This window comes from Sapajus apella, unplaced genomic scaffold (genome assembly GCF_009761245.1).
Source record: "Sapajus apella isolate SASKATOON/1434 unplaced genomic scaffold, GSC_monkey_1.0 scaffold26, whole genome shotgun sequence".
NCBI classification, from domain to species: domain Eukaryota; kingdom Metazoa; phylum Chordata; class Mammalia; order Primates; family Cebidae; genus Sapajus; species Sapajus apella.
Window position 1 is genome coordinate 24,290,386 of NW_022436966.1, and position 15,348 is coordinate 24,305,733.

The following is a 15,348-nucleotide window of genomic DNA, read 5'->3' on the forward strand; positions in this document are numbered from 1 at the left end:
TGTATTTCTGTGGAATTGGTGGTGATATCCCCTTTATCATTTTTTATTGCATCTATTTGATTATTCTCTTTTTTTTTTATTAATCTGGCTAACGATCTGTCCATTTTGTTGATCTTTACAAAAAAAACAGCTCCTTGATTTATTGATTTTTTTGAAGGGTGTTTTGTGTCTTATCTCCTTCAGTTCTGCTCTGATCTTAGTTATTTCTTGTCTTCTGCTAGGTTTTGAGTTTTTGATCTTGCTACTCTAGCTCTTTCAATTTTGATGATAGGGTGTCGATTTTAGATCTTTCCTTGCTTCTCATGTGGGCATTTATTCCTATAAATTTCCCTCTAGACACTGCTTTAAATGTGTCCCAGAGATTCTGGTACATTTTGTCTTTGTTCTCATTGGTTTCAAAGAACATCTTTATTTCTGCCTTCATGTCATTGTTTATCCAGTCAACATTCAAGAGCCAGTTGTTCAGTTTCCACGAAATTGTGCGGTTCTGAGTTAGTTTCTGAATTCTGAGTTCTAATTTGATTGCACTGTAGTCTGAGAGACTGTTATGATTTCCGTTCTTTTGCATTTGCTGAGGAGTGATTTACTTCCAATTATGTGGTCAATTTTAGAGTAGGTGTGATGTGGTGCTGAGAAGGATGTATATTCTGTGGATTTGGGATGGAGAGTTCTGTAGATGTCTATTAGGTTTGCTTGGTCCAGATCTGAGTTCAAGTCCTGTATGTCCTTGTTAATTTTCTGTCTCGTTGGTCTGTCTAATATTGACAGTGGAGTGTTAAAGTCTCCGACTATTATTGTGTGGGAGTCTAAGTCTCTTTGTAGGTTGTTAAGAACTTGCTTTTTGTATCTGAGTGCTCCTGTATTGGGTGTATATATATTTAGGATCGTTAGCTCTTCTTGTTGCATTGATCCTTTTACCATTACATAATGCCCTTCTTTGTCTCTTTTGATCTTTATTGGTTTAAAGTCTATTTTATCAGAGACTAGGATTGCAACTCCTGCTTTTTTTTTTTTTTTTTTGCTCTCCATTTGCTTGGTAAATCTTCCTCCATCCCTTTATTTTGAGTCTATGTGTGTCCGTGCACGTGAGATGGGTTTCCTGAATACAGCACAGTGATATGTTTTGAATTTTTATCCAATTTGTCATTCTGTGTCTTTTGATTGGGGCATTTAGCCCATTTACATTTAAGGTTAATATTGTTACATGTGAATTTGATCCTTCCATTTTGATGCTAGTTGGTTGTTTTGCCCATCAGTTGATGCAGTTTCTTCATTGTGTCAAGGCTCTTTACCATTTGGTACATTTATGGAGTGGCTGGTACCAGTTGTTCCTTTCTATGTTTAGTGCTTCTTTCAGGAGCTCTTGTAAGGCAGGTCTGGTGGTGACAAAATCTCTCAGCAGTTGCTTGTTCATAAAGGATTTTATTTCTCCTTTGCTTATGAAGCTTAGTTTGACTGGATATTAAATTCTAGGTTGAAAGTTCTTTTCTTTAAGGATGTTGAATATTGGCCCCTACTCACTTCTGGCTTGTAGGGTTTCTGCCAAGAGATCCATGGTGAGTCTGATGGGCTTCCCTTTGTGGGTAACCCAACCTTTCTCTCTGGCTGCCCTTAGCATTTTTTCCTTCATTTCGACCCTGGTAAATCTGACTATTATGTGCCTTGGGGTTGCTCTTTTTGAGGAATATCTTTGTGGTGTTCTCTGTATTTCCTGGACTTGAATATTGGCCTGCCTTGCTAGGTTGGGAAAGTTCTCCTGGACAATATCCTCAAGAGTGTTTTCCAGCTTGGATTCATTCTCTTTATCACATTCAGGTACACCTATCAAACATAGATTAGGTCTTTTCACATAATCCCATATTTCTTGGAGGCTTTGTTCATTTCTTTTCACTCTTTTTTCTCTAATCTTGCCTTCTTGTTTTATTCCATTGAGTTGATCTTCAATCTCTGATATCCTTTCTTCTGCTTGGTTGATTCAACTATTGAAACTTGTGTATGCTTCGCAAAGTTCTTGTGTTTTTCAGCTCCATCAGGTCATTTATATTCTTCTCTAAGCTGTTTATTCTCATTAGCATTTCGTTAAACTCTTTTTCAAGGTTCTTAGTTTCTTTGCATTGGGTTAGAACGTGTTCTTTTAGCTTAGAGAAGTTTGCTATTACCCACCTTCTGAAGCCTGTTTCTGTCAATTCATCCGTCTCATTCTCCATCCAGCTTTCTTCCCTTGTTGGTGAGGAGCTGTGATCCCTTTGAGAAGGAGAGGAGTTCTGGTTTTGGGTGTTTTCATCCTTTATGTGCTGGTTTCTTCTCATCTTTGTGGATTTATCTACCTGTGGTCTTTATAGTTCGCGCCTTTTGGATGGGGTCTCTGAGTGGACATCCTTTTTGTCAATGTTCAAGCTATTTCTTTCCGTTTCTTAGGTTTCCTTCTCACAGTCAGGCCCCTCTGCTGCAGGACTGCTGGAGGTCCACTGCGGACCCTGCTTGCCTGGTTATCACCTGTAGTGGATGCAGAACAGTAAGGGTTGCTGCCGGTTTCTTCTTCTGTTATCTTCATCCCAGAAGGATACCTGCCAGATGTTAGCCTGAGCTCTCCTTTATGAGATGTGTCTTTGGATATACGGGGGTCAGGGAGCTGCTTGAGGAGACAGTCTGACCCTTATAGGAGCTCAAGTGCTCAGCTGTGAGCTCCGTTGTTCCATTCAGAGCTGCTGGGCAGGTACGTTTAAGTCTACCGTGGTGGAACTCATAACCGTCTTTTTTTCCCTGGTGCTCTGTCCTGGGAAGGTGGGGCTTTATTTATAAGATCCTGACATATTGCTGCCTTTTTTCAAAGATGCCCTTCCCAGTTAGGAAGTAGCCTAGTCACAGTCTGCCAGCAGAGGCATTGCTGAACTACCATTGTCTCTGCCCAGCTGCTGTGTGAACTTCCTTGCAGTTTTTTTTTATAGAGATATAGTTAGAACTGCCTCGGTAATGGCAGTCTGCCTCGGTAATGGCAGACTGCCTCAGTAACGGCTGACTGCCTGGGTAGTGGCAGACTGCCTCGGTAATGGCAGACTGCCTCGGTAGTGGTGTACTGCCTCAGTTATGGCAGACGCCCTTCCCCCCACAGAGCTGAACCATCCTGGGTCCAGCTGAGCTTGCTGTTAAACTCTCAATCCAGAGCCTTTCCAATTGCTGATCTTTGTGAGGGTGGGACCCGCCAAGCCAGAGCGGCTGGGTCCGTTTCTGCATCCTCTTTTTCAGTTGAATGGGAGGCTCTGTCTCTCAGGCATTCCAGGCGCCAGTTGCAATGGCTGCCCAGATTTGTGTGAGTTTTTGTGCAGAGACCTGCTGTGCCAGCTGAAACAGCCATGCTGGAGACTCATGGTGCTTTTCAGCCTGGGAATCTCCTGGTCTGTGGACAATAATAACTTGTTTGGAAATGTGATGATCGCTCACCCTCTTCTCTGTTCTCACTGGGAGCTGCACTCCACAGCTATTCCTATTAGGCCATCTTGGATCCTATAAATTAATTTTTATTTTGAGCGCCCATCCTACCAGGATGGCAAAGAATTTCACCTCAGTCATCTTTTGGGTGTTGACAATCCAAGAGCAATACACAGTGCCAAGGTACTTAGAGCCCTCCAGCCTGGGTCATGTGTGCACACAGCCTCCCTCGGGCGTATCCATTGTCCCAGCTGACAAGGCATCTCTCATCTGGTGGCTCGCTCCATCTTCCAATGCATACTAAACAGGGTCAATGAAGGGAACCCCACCTAGGGATGCAGGGAACCTGCAGCCATTCTTCCTGATCAGGAAGTAGGTCCTGGATCCCAGCTTCTCAAAGACTTGTAGGACCTCTATAAGAAGTAGCGAATCTTTTTTTTTTTCCGCCTAAGGAAAGCCCCTCCCTTCCTTTTGCCTTTTCTAACCACTCTGTTTCTTCCACAACTCTCTCTTCTACTTCCTCTGGAAAACCGCCACATTGTCTGATAGGCTTGTACATTTAAAAACAAAACCTGGAAACCTCTGCAGGCTACTTCAGCTTCATTTCCCCTCACTTAGCTCTTCTTGGGTATTGCATTGTGCTCAATGCGTAGGAAGCAGGGAGATGAAGGAAAAGTACAGGTAGGAAAAAAACAATTAATAGCTATAAATACGATCCAGCTGCATGTGTTTCCTTAAGCTTTAGGACAACTATATTAATCATGTTGGTTTTTTAAACATTTTTTGTAATTTATATTGGTTTCACATCTTGGGAACTTGCTAATCCTGAAAGACTGCCCCTCCTAGGGCTAGCTAATTCCTAGAGCCAGTAAAGGACTTGTTCATTGAGGGCATGCCTGTGATATGCAAACACAAATCCAGAGCCCATCCTCTGAACTAGCTCCTTTATGTGGCTTTGATATACCAGGAGGCAACATCCCTCTACGCAAATTATCCCAGGATCAAGCATTAGACAACTAGGACAGCCCCTATACCCTGGAGCCAGCTAAAATTTTTCAAACTGGCCAATACCAAACCTGGTCAACATAACCACCCATTCCTTCCCACAAAAACCACAACAAATGCTCTGTCCTGCACTTTCTTTTACTTTACCCTCCTTCTGCCTCCTGTCCCAGTCTGGCACTTCCCCCACATGGCCCTGCATGGTGTGCTATATACCTCCTATTTCTAGTGATATGTTAAACATAAAAGTCTTACTTCATGACAATCATTCCCATATCTGTGTGTCTTACCATACCTGATTAAAACAAATCCAGGGTAAGATTTAGTACAACATATGCACCATTTTTGCCAATGAGGCTCAGAGTAGTTCAATTACTTGCTCAAGGCTACATAGCAGGTAAATTCTCACCCATCTGTCTCTAAAGCCTACTCTTCTAATTTTTCAGAAATGGCAAACATGTTTTACAATAGGCCAGTTCTGAGTGGCTTGTATGGCTAGCTAGAAGCTGTATTAAGAATTCTGATGCAGGGCTGGGTGTGGTGGCTCATGCCTGTAATCCCAGCACTTTGGGAGGCCGAGGCGAGCGGATCACAAAGTCAAGTGATCAAGACCATCCTGGTCAACATGGTGAAACCCCATCTCTACTAAAAATACAAAATTTATCTGGGTGTGGTGGCATGCACCTGTAGTCCCAGCCACTCAGGAGGCTGAGGCAGAAGAATTGCTTGAACCCGGGAGGCGGAGGTTGCAGTGAGCTGAGATCGTGCCACTGCACTCCAGCTTGGCACCAGGTGACAGAGTAAGACTCTGTCTCAAAAAAAAAAAAAAAAAGAATTCTGATGCAATAAAAAACTCATTGAGAAACAGTGCCATTATTAATTGGTGAGGACTTGGTGAGTACAGGGGACATATGTATTTTGCATCTGTTTACTGAAAATTAAGCTATTTCTTATATGTAGTAAAATGAATTTTAAAAGATGGTTTGAATTTGTGGCATGTTTCAACAGAGCCATGAAGAGAATCCATCAGGAGGATCTCCTAAGAATCAACCCACTGAGGGAGGTGGTAGGCAGTGAGTGGAGGAAGAGAAGCATATGCACACAGGATCCCCCACCCAGAGTGGTGCCAGGAGGACACAGATGGACACAATGCCAAGCCCTTTCACAGCCCACCCTCTCATCTCAGAGCAGGCTTCTCTGTGGGGTCAGCTCTCCTTTGTTCTTGTAACATTTCTTTTCATCTTTATTTTTATTTCATATTTCTTTTATTCAAAAGGTAGAAAAAAGGTAGTCACTGTGTCTGTGTCATGTACCTCTTGCTAGGGATGACACTAGAAACTAACTTGTAGAGCCCACTATTTCACTGTCACTTCACTTCACTTCAACTCCCCCTGCCCACCCAGCCCCTAGCCAGCCACCTGCTCCGGGGATATCAAGTCAGTAAAGTGTAGATTTCATTACATTCTTTTTTTCTTGCACTCTCCTTTCAGCAGCTCTTAATAGCCTCCCTTTTAGAGCTGAGTTTTGTTGCTTTTTTGTTGATTTATGTGGAACTGGGGATCTTTGTCAGTTTAATTAAGAAAAATATCACACTGCTGTATATGCTTGTCAACTTAATTTTCAGGATTTGCCTTGTTTTACATTGTAAACTTTGGGGACAATTTGTTCCGTCTTTAATCAACACTTGCAGGTTTTGTTGTGTTTCTTTTAATGTTTTGCTATTTTGCTTCCAAGCCCAATGCGGACAAAGATGATTCACATTTTCCCTTGTTTCACAGCCTGTACCATCGTATTTACATTCACTTTGCTTTGAAGAAAAAGGCAACCCATTTGTGTTTTCATTAGAGGAAGCAGTTTGAGCATAATATAAATTAGGTTCAAAGAGCCCTGAACAAAGAGTCAAATGAGCTGGTGCCAGTGCTGGCTCCACCAATATTCTGGCTGGCCTTTAAAAGTCACTTGCCTTCTCTTATCTGTAAAGTGGGAGTAACTGAACTTTACTAGATAAGGCGTGAAGCCCACGTTAACTTTGGACTTCATGGATCCTGCGTTAATGTCTTTTAGTTGCAGGCAACATAAAATTACTCTGCCTAACATAAATACAAAATTGAGAGCACCTTGAGATCATTTATAAAACTGCAAGAAGAACTGAACTGTCAGGCATAGGGGAGATACAAATCAAAGTGTTAGAAATCTCAAGAGCAGAAACCTGCAGCGCTTCATTCAAAGACATTACCCTAGGTGATTCAGCTCTAACAGTCTTCCATCTGCCCATGCCTTGGCTCAAGTTTAGAAGTTCTGGAATAAAGACTGTAATTGGCCCAACTTATCCCTGGAACCGGGGCGTGGGATACTATTTGAAGGCCCAGCCTGGAACGGTATCAGGGGTAACAGCATCTGTTACCAGAAAAAGGAATGGGAAGGGGGTCAGGAAAGTATAATCAGCAGATAAAAATAACTACCATGATCCATTGCCTGGTAGTGGCCCAGGACACACACACACACACACACAACAGAGAGAGAGAGAGTTCTCTAGGTCTAGAACGCTCTAGGTCTAGAACTTCTCATGATCATATCTCTATGGTCTGCCCTTATGTATTAAATGATAAACAAATGTTAAACAACCCCAAGTAACCTGAGAAGAAAAGAGAAAAGCAAGAAAAACTTTTTTTTAAAATTTTATACATTAAGAGAGAAGATGCAAGTAGAGGCTGTAACTTCATCTGTCTGGCTGACATAATACTACAGCTGATGTTTAGTTTTCCATGACTTCTAGTATCCACTCCATGTTCCTCTGACCTTTAACCAGAACCTCTGAAGAACCAACTGAGGTTGTCGTGACAGGAGGAATGACTGTTCTAAGAAGGGGTTTGAGCCTCTGATGGTTTTTCCTGTAGAGGGATACAGCAATTACATATTAACCTTGACCACGTGGCCTGACACCATAAAGCCTTCCTCAGATTGCACGCATTTTTTTAAGTAGTAGCCACCTGTCTTCTCCTCGGTAATCAAGGTGAGTCACCCAGTCAACTTCATAACCACGTTTTCCTGTTACAAATGGTGTGAGGAGCCTAACACAAGCCAGGTGGCAGTCTCAACCTCTTCAGACCTCTTCCTGTCACTGATGAAAGAATTTCACCTTTAGATATCAAGACCTCTAAATCAGCAGAAGCAAGATTCACAGGAAAAGGAACCATAATTCATAAAGCAGGTTACTTGACAAAATCATCACATTCCTCCCCTACCTCACTGAGTGAATGACAAGAAGGATAAGAATTAGGCATATGAGAGTAACAAAAACCTCAAATAACAATAGCTTAAGCAAGACAGGATTATATTTCTCTCATGTAAAAGTCTAGGTAGGTGACCCAGAGCTGATACAGCATTCCACAGTGCCAGGAATCCAGATTCTATTATCTTATTGCTCCATTATGTCCAATAGGCTCCTAAGGGTTCAATACACTGATTTGGTCTAAGCTATCATAACTGAATTCTAGCCAGTAAGAAGGAGAAAAGAGGAGGAGAAGGGAAAAATCCATTCCTGGAATTTGCGCCAATCACTCTTAGCCCATCTGCCAAAATTAAGCTACATCATTCCCACTGAATTGTAAGGGGCGTGGAAAATGGAATCTTTACTCTGGGAAGCCTTGGGACCCTCAAAAAAAATTGGAATTTCCATTTGTCTCAAAGAAAGGGAGAAAGAGTATTAAGGAGCAACCAGTGGTCTCTGCCACTGAGAATGAGGGAGAACTGCCAATTTTCTCCCCTAAGGAAAGGGTCGTGTGGGATGCCTAGAGCAGTTTGGAGAACAAGAGTCTCCAATTGCCCAAGATTTCCTTGGAAGCCCTCATCTCAGTTGTCTAGATTCCACTCCTTCCCAGACAATGTTCTAACTAGCCACAGCCCTGGCAAGGATATAAATCTAACTAATATTGTAATCTAGCAACTATAAATGCTATCTCTGTGTTTCATTCTCAACCCTGTAAAGTTAATAAACAATAAGAGATTCTTTCCTCAGGATCACATGAAAGCTTCAAATTCCATTCCATGTTTTGTGGTGAGAATTGTGAAATATAAGCTTTACAGAACAGTTGTCAGAAGATCCTTGTCCCTACATTCAACATTTATCATCTCCTTTGCATGAGTCTATGGCTACAGCTATCTTACCCATTCCCCCATAGCTTCATTTTCAAAGAGCATGCGTCCCAAAAGAACAGTGTTGATAGTTTGAGTAGTTATTTTATCACTTTATAGCATACATTATACTTACTATCCTAAAATAAAAAGGGGTGAAAATCTCACTTCCTTTTGTCCCATCTTGGCCCAGTAACCAATTATAAGTGGCCCATATGTCTCTTTCTTGCAACCCACTCACTATTACCAACTCTGGCATAAGTTAAGGTGCTATGATGGAGTGTTGGAAGGAAGTATCTTTTAAGGCTCATACCATTAACCATGATAACTCTATCCTCCTTATAATGTCATTTTTGACCTCCAAGTCACTCCCTCATTCACTGAAGATGAGGAAAACTTTAGGCTTCCTAAAGTAAATGCAAAATTTTATGCATAAGTTGTGTATTTTCCTAGAAAGAAAGCCCATACTTGCTATTTTATTTTCAAAGGACCCCATGACCTCCCCAAAGATAATTAAGAATAACTTCCCTAGCTATTAAAATTGCCCTAAGTGTTTTTCATCTGTATTCCAATGTCCTACTCTCAGTTCATAGCCTCCCACGTTCCAGCAGCTCTCCTTAGCTACTCCTCTGATGTCTGAATGTCCACTACCTCTTCAAGGTTTCACCTGCATCTCTTTTGAATTTAAATTCCATGCTCCATCCTTTCAACAACTCTTCTTTTGTTCATTCATCAACTAAATCGATGTTTACTGAGCATTTATTAATTGTTACAGACACAAAGACAAAACGGAGAGGTTCCTGCCCTACTAGAGAATACGTTCTGATAAGGAATAGAAAAAGAGAACAAGAAAAGAATGAAATAAATTCAAATTTGTGATTAGTTTCATGAAAGTAAACAAGAGCTAAGCAAGAGAATATTAGGGAAGCTGACTTTAGGTAGTGTGACAGGCAGAATAATGGACCCCAAAGTGGCTATATCTTAATCCCCGGAACCTGTGAGTATGTCAGGTTATGGGACTAAGGTTGCAGATGAGGTTAAGGTTTCTAATCAGCGGATCCTCAAATTGGGAGATTACTCTGGAGTACCTGGGTTGGCCCAATGTAATCACAAGGGTCTTTAAAGGTGGAAGAGGAAACTGGAAGAAGAACCAAAAATATGGCAGCATGAGAAGGACATGACTCACTGTTGCACATCTTGAAGGTGGAATAAAAGTGACTACAAGCTAAGGAATGTAGGCGACTTCTAGAAGCTAGCAAAGCAAAGGAAACGCATCCCTCCCTAGAGTTTGAGAAGGAACTCAGTCCTGCCAGCACCTTGATATTAGACTTCTTACCTCCAGAAGTGCAAGGTAATAAATCTGCATTATTTAAACCCCTATGTTTTATAGAAATTTGTATGGCAATAACAGAAAACTAATGTAAATAGAAAGGCCTGTCTAAAAAGATGGCATTCAGAATAGGCCACAAAATGTGAGTAAATTCCATGAGATGAGTGGAGGGAAAGTATTCCAGGCAGAGCAAAGGGCATGTGCAAGAGCCCTGAAATGGGAGAGAGCTTGGTGTATTACAGAGGTGACCAGAGACAGAGGGGGAAAGCCGCATATAGGAAGTTACGACAAGTCACAGCAAGATTCTGTAGACAGACCATATGAGTCATATTCAGAAGTCTGGATTTTATTCTATATGTATTCTAAAGTATGAGGTAAGGTCATCAGCTAGACGTGCGGATAAATGAGAGTTTTGAGAAAACAGGTGGTGTGAAAGAGTTCTCTTAAGGAGTAAGTAGAAAGGCTAATTTACCAGGGAAACACAGTAGGATCACCAGCAGAGTGGAATATTCACTTAAGGTTTATAATCACAAGTTTTGAATAAAATGACTCAGCGTGGGGGTATGTTTTCTCCAGTGACATTCAGCTAGCATTTACTGAGCTTCTTCATGTATGCCAAACACTGTCATAAGTACTCTAAAAAAATTAACTCTCTTAATCCTCATCACAACTCTACAAGGTGGGTGCCCTGTCATTATCATCTCTAAGTTACAGATGAGTGATTATAAAGATAAATATGGCATCTAGGCAAGTCAAAGAAGGATGAAAAGCCCATAAGTTGATGGAGAGTAAGAAAGTGGTGGAGGAGGAAGAGGGAGGATGAATGGATTGAAGATTTAAGTAAGGTTGAAAATGGAAGCAATGGGCACACTTCTGCAAGTAAGCTAGAAGGGTGGGAAGTTAAGTTGGAAAGTAGCACAATTAAAATTGAGATTTTATATGTGATGGCAGTCCTGGAGTCCAAGGTGTGGCCATAAGTTCTTGTGGTTGAGGAGGGGGCAACAAAATGATCATTAAAGATTAGTAGGTTTGGCTAGGCACAGTGGCTCACGCCTGTAATCGCAGTGCTTTGGGTGGCCAAGGCAGGCAGATCACTTGTGCTCAGGAGTTCAACAGTAGCCTGGGCAACATGGTGAAAACCCCATCTCTACCAAAAATACAAAGATTAGCAGAGCATGGTGGCATGTGCCTATAGTTCCAGCTACTCGGGAGGCTGAGGTGGGAGGATGGCTTGAGCTCAGGAGGCAGAGATTGTAGTGAGCTGAGATTGTGTCACTACACTCCAGCCTGGGCAACAGAGACAGACCTTGTCTCAAAAAAAAAAAAAAAAAAAAAAAAAAAAAGATGAGTAGTTTTAACTACTCAAGATCTCAAGCACTGGATGGTTTATTTATGTTGATGATGAAGTCACCAAGAATTATATGAGAAATTAGACTATGAGTCAGATGGTAAAGTTAATGAATAAAAGGGGTGAAGAAATCTCCACGATAAACCAGTAAATGGCAAGGGTATACAGAGCTGAGTGGCTAACCCTCAAGCCTAACATATTTGAAACACAGAAAGGAATTCATGGCCTGGAAGCAGGACAGATACTAACACATATCCTGCCCTGAGGTGTGTGAAATGTGGAACAAAACAGTGTCCACCTAAGAGATGCCCTTTGGGGCACACAGGTTTCTATTATGCAGGGATTCCAAGCTTGGATACACATTAGGACCACGTGATAAATATTTCAAAATCCAATGCTCAGGCCATATCCCCAAGCCAATTATATCAGAATCTCTCAGAATGAATTTTACATATTAGAACTTTTTAAGATCCCCAGGTGAGTACAATATGAAGCCAAAGTTGATTCCAATAAGACGAGAAAGTGAAAGAAGAAATATTTTAAGTATAGATTGAGGACACAAGGTAGGGGTGAGCAAACTTTCTGTTAAAGATCCAGATAATAAATATTTTAGGTTTTGTGGGCTCTAGGTCTCTGTCACAATTACTCGACTCTGCCACTGAAGTGTAAAACATTCAAGGTTCATAGATGATACATAAACAAATGAGTGTGGTTGTGTTCCAACAAAACTTTGTGTATAGACACAAATTTGAATTTCATATAATTTTCATACAGTAAAAAATCATGTTTCAACCACTTTAAAATGTAAGAATTATTCTTGAGAGCTATACAAAACAGGCAACAAACTGGATTTGGCCTATGGACCATCATTTGCCAATATCTGATACAGGGGAATTTGTGGTCAGAAAGCTGAAGTTCCAGAAGACAGAGCAGTAGGGGTTGACAAGGTTCTATGTCCTTCATTCTTCCAATACACCTCCTAGACCAATCCATGACCCTACATAAATCTAAACATCTTACACCTAGCAGCTGAGCACTCTTGGCAAAAATCATACACCTGCGAAGCCTCTTACTCTGTCTCCCAGCCTCCACTCCTACCTCCTCCAATCCATTTATGGCAGCCAGAGAAATGTTTCTAAAATGCAGATCTGATCATGTCATTCCTCTGTTTAAAATCCTTCAAGGTCCCTCAGGTTTATCCAGATTTCTCAACATGTTTACTACCAGCTGGCTTCTGCATCACTCAGGACCACCTGCTTCTTGCATTCCAGTCATTGTGCATTTTTTTCCCCAGCTCCTTAAAGTCCCCTTTGCTCACTGTTTTATGGGTCAGGACAGCCCTTCTCCACCTCTAGTCTGCTTCTTCCATTAAGTTCCAGTTTTGATGTCATTTCCAGCAGGTCTTGATTCAGTGCGTCTCACATGTGCTTCCTTAACATCCAGCCCATACTCCCATTCCAGAGCTTATCATGCTGCTTGGAACTGGTGGTGTCACCTTAAACTGTCACTTGATGAATTAATCACCTTTATTCTTTGTTTCCCACTGACCCTGAAAACCTTATCATCTGGGGAATTTTTCCACGCCACTGGATAAAAACTCTGCTAGGGCTTCTGATGTAATTTGGTCTCTGATGTAATATGTCTGTGGTAAAACACAAACTCGATTGAGAAAATAGAATTTCCACTCCAATATCTTTATCCACACTTCCATCTTCATTGATGGTTAGTTAAGACTCCTTTCCATTTCTTTATCAGTTAGAAACCTATGAAAGGCAGGCTTCCTGCCTTGAGAAAAGACATATAGTTGGCTTCATTTCTCTTTGACCTCTCCACAGTTGGAACATTAGGGAGAGAGAAAAAGAAAGGAACTCAGAAAGCTCTTACTTGACTGATAGGGTATTAAAGTGGCATCTTACCCTTGGACTAACTAATTTTTAAACTTAAGTCTTTCTTTGTGACTGATTTCAGGGTTCTTTGGAGGCTCCTCCCGCCTTGCAGCTCGAATGCTGGGGCACTGCCATTAGTTAGTTCCTCTACTGTTGCTTCTTCCTCCATTTCAGGTTTTCCCACCACCCAGAGACTTTTTTCATTATCAGTGTCTTCTTCCCTTAAAGTTCACTTGCACAGGAATCAGAACAGCACCAGGCAGATTTTTTTCTCCTGCATGGCTAATATCTGGTCCTTACTCGTTGGGTACCAGTCCCAACCCTGTTCGTGGGTACCCCGAGCCCTGGCAGTGATGAGGGGTTGAGAAAGGAAATAAAGACACAGAAATAGTTTCACAGCATGAGTCCAGTGTACCAAGGTAAAGTGCGAAGACCACCTTGGCCCCGAGTTCTGGTTTCTATGGGTTTTTATTAGGTGCACACACTCATTAATTGAGGGGTGGAAAGCGGGGATGGGGGAATTATGGGGGAGGTCTTGAAACTATTGTGGGACAAGATAGCCAGGGGGAGAGGCATGCATTATTAGAATACAATGAAACAGGTGGTTCTTCTAAGAGAAGCTAATCTAGTACACCAAGTTTTACCACTGATCATTATCAATATGCAGTTGCACTGGAACATAGCAGGTAGGGCGCCACCAAGTCTGACCACACGCAATGCATCAAGGGGCTTTTATCTCCCGAGCACTGTGGGCATAAGGCAACCAAGAGTACCCCATATTCTGAGAACGTAGGCAGAGCGGAAGGTGTTCCACCATCTCCGCCCGCAATGCTCTCCCGTCTTGCCAGCTTCCATCTGCAAAGACCCTCCCAGATCTTGTGAGCAGAGGTGACCGACCTTTCCCAGATGCTTACACAAGCCCTCTTTATAAGACCCCATGTTGGAAAGGAGTTTGTGGGACCAAGGCAGTGTTTTCCTGCCTCACAACCACACCGCAGATGTGCCACGGTTAATGGGGCACTCTCAGATGGTCTAACTTTAGGCCTCCCATTACCGCTTTTGCTCGTGCTTTTACAAGCTACAGGCTCTTCTCTTTCATGCTGTGCTTTTCATTCACTATTGTTTATTTCAGGGTATAAACTTCAGTGTACCGTGAACTCTATAAGTTAATAAGAAAATCAAACATATTTGTTTAATCAGTAATAGTAGAGACAGCATATGTCTGCCCCTGGTCACCTGGGCCCACACTTACGCTTTTTGCCCTGATAAATACTGGGAATGCAGGCCAATCTCAACCCATCCATCCCAGGCTGCTGCTAAAGAGTCTTGTTCTCTAGATTTCTTGGAGAAGAGTCAAACCCAAGTCCAACAGCAGGAGGCACATATTAAGTTATTCAATTGTTCTCACTGAAGTCCCTCTCTCCAGATTTAAGGTCACAAGGTGCAATTAGTTAAGATAATACTAGCTGCTTTAACACACCCACAAATCTCAGTGGCTTACACGATAGAATTTATAATCAGAATGGGAAGGTGGGGTAGGAGTGTCTCCTCCATGAAGTCATTCAAGGTTCCAGGATAACGGATGCTCTTCCATCTTTAATATATTGCTTCCAAGGTTGCCCTGGGCATCAATATCTAGTTAGTAAATGGTGAAAGAGTTTGAGGCTTGTGCAAGGAAGCCTTCAATGGGCCAAGCCTGAGAGTGAGCATTCATTCTTCCACAGACCTTCTACTGGCTAGAACTCAGCCATGTGGCCACACCTAATTGCAAAGAAAACTGGGAAGACTAGATTGAACAAGAACAAATGAGTTTGGTATGTGGTCTTTGCCACAAAGAAGCACATCTTGGCTTTCTTTTGAGATAGAGGGGGCTGATCTAGGAAGGTCATGGGACTCAGAATCAGGACACCTGGTTTTAGTCCCACTCTACCACTACCTCTCAGGCCTTAGATCAGACAGTTTACCTCTCCATGAACCTCATTTTCCTCATCTGTAAAATGAGAGATTGGACTATAAGCTCCCTAGGCGCCAGCCCTCTCATTCTGTGGTTCTATGATCCTAAGGAAACACAGCTGGAAATAGTGCAGAGCCATAACTCAAAGGGCAATAGTGCCATGGGTGGAGTGAGGGAAGATATCTGTGTCACACACAGACAACAATTACCCGCAATAGTATCTTTTAAAACACTGAAAGACAAAGATCTTCTAGGAAGGCAGCAC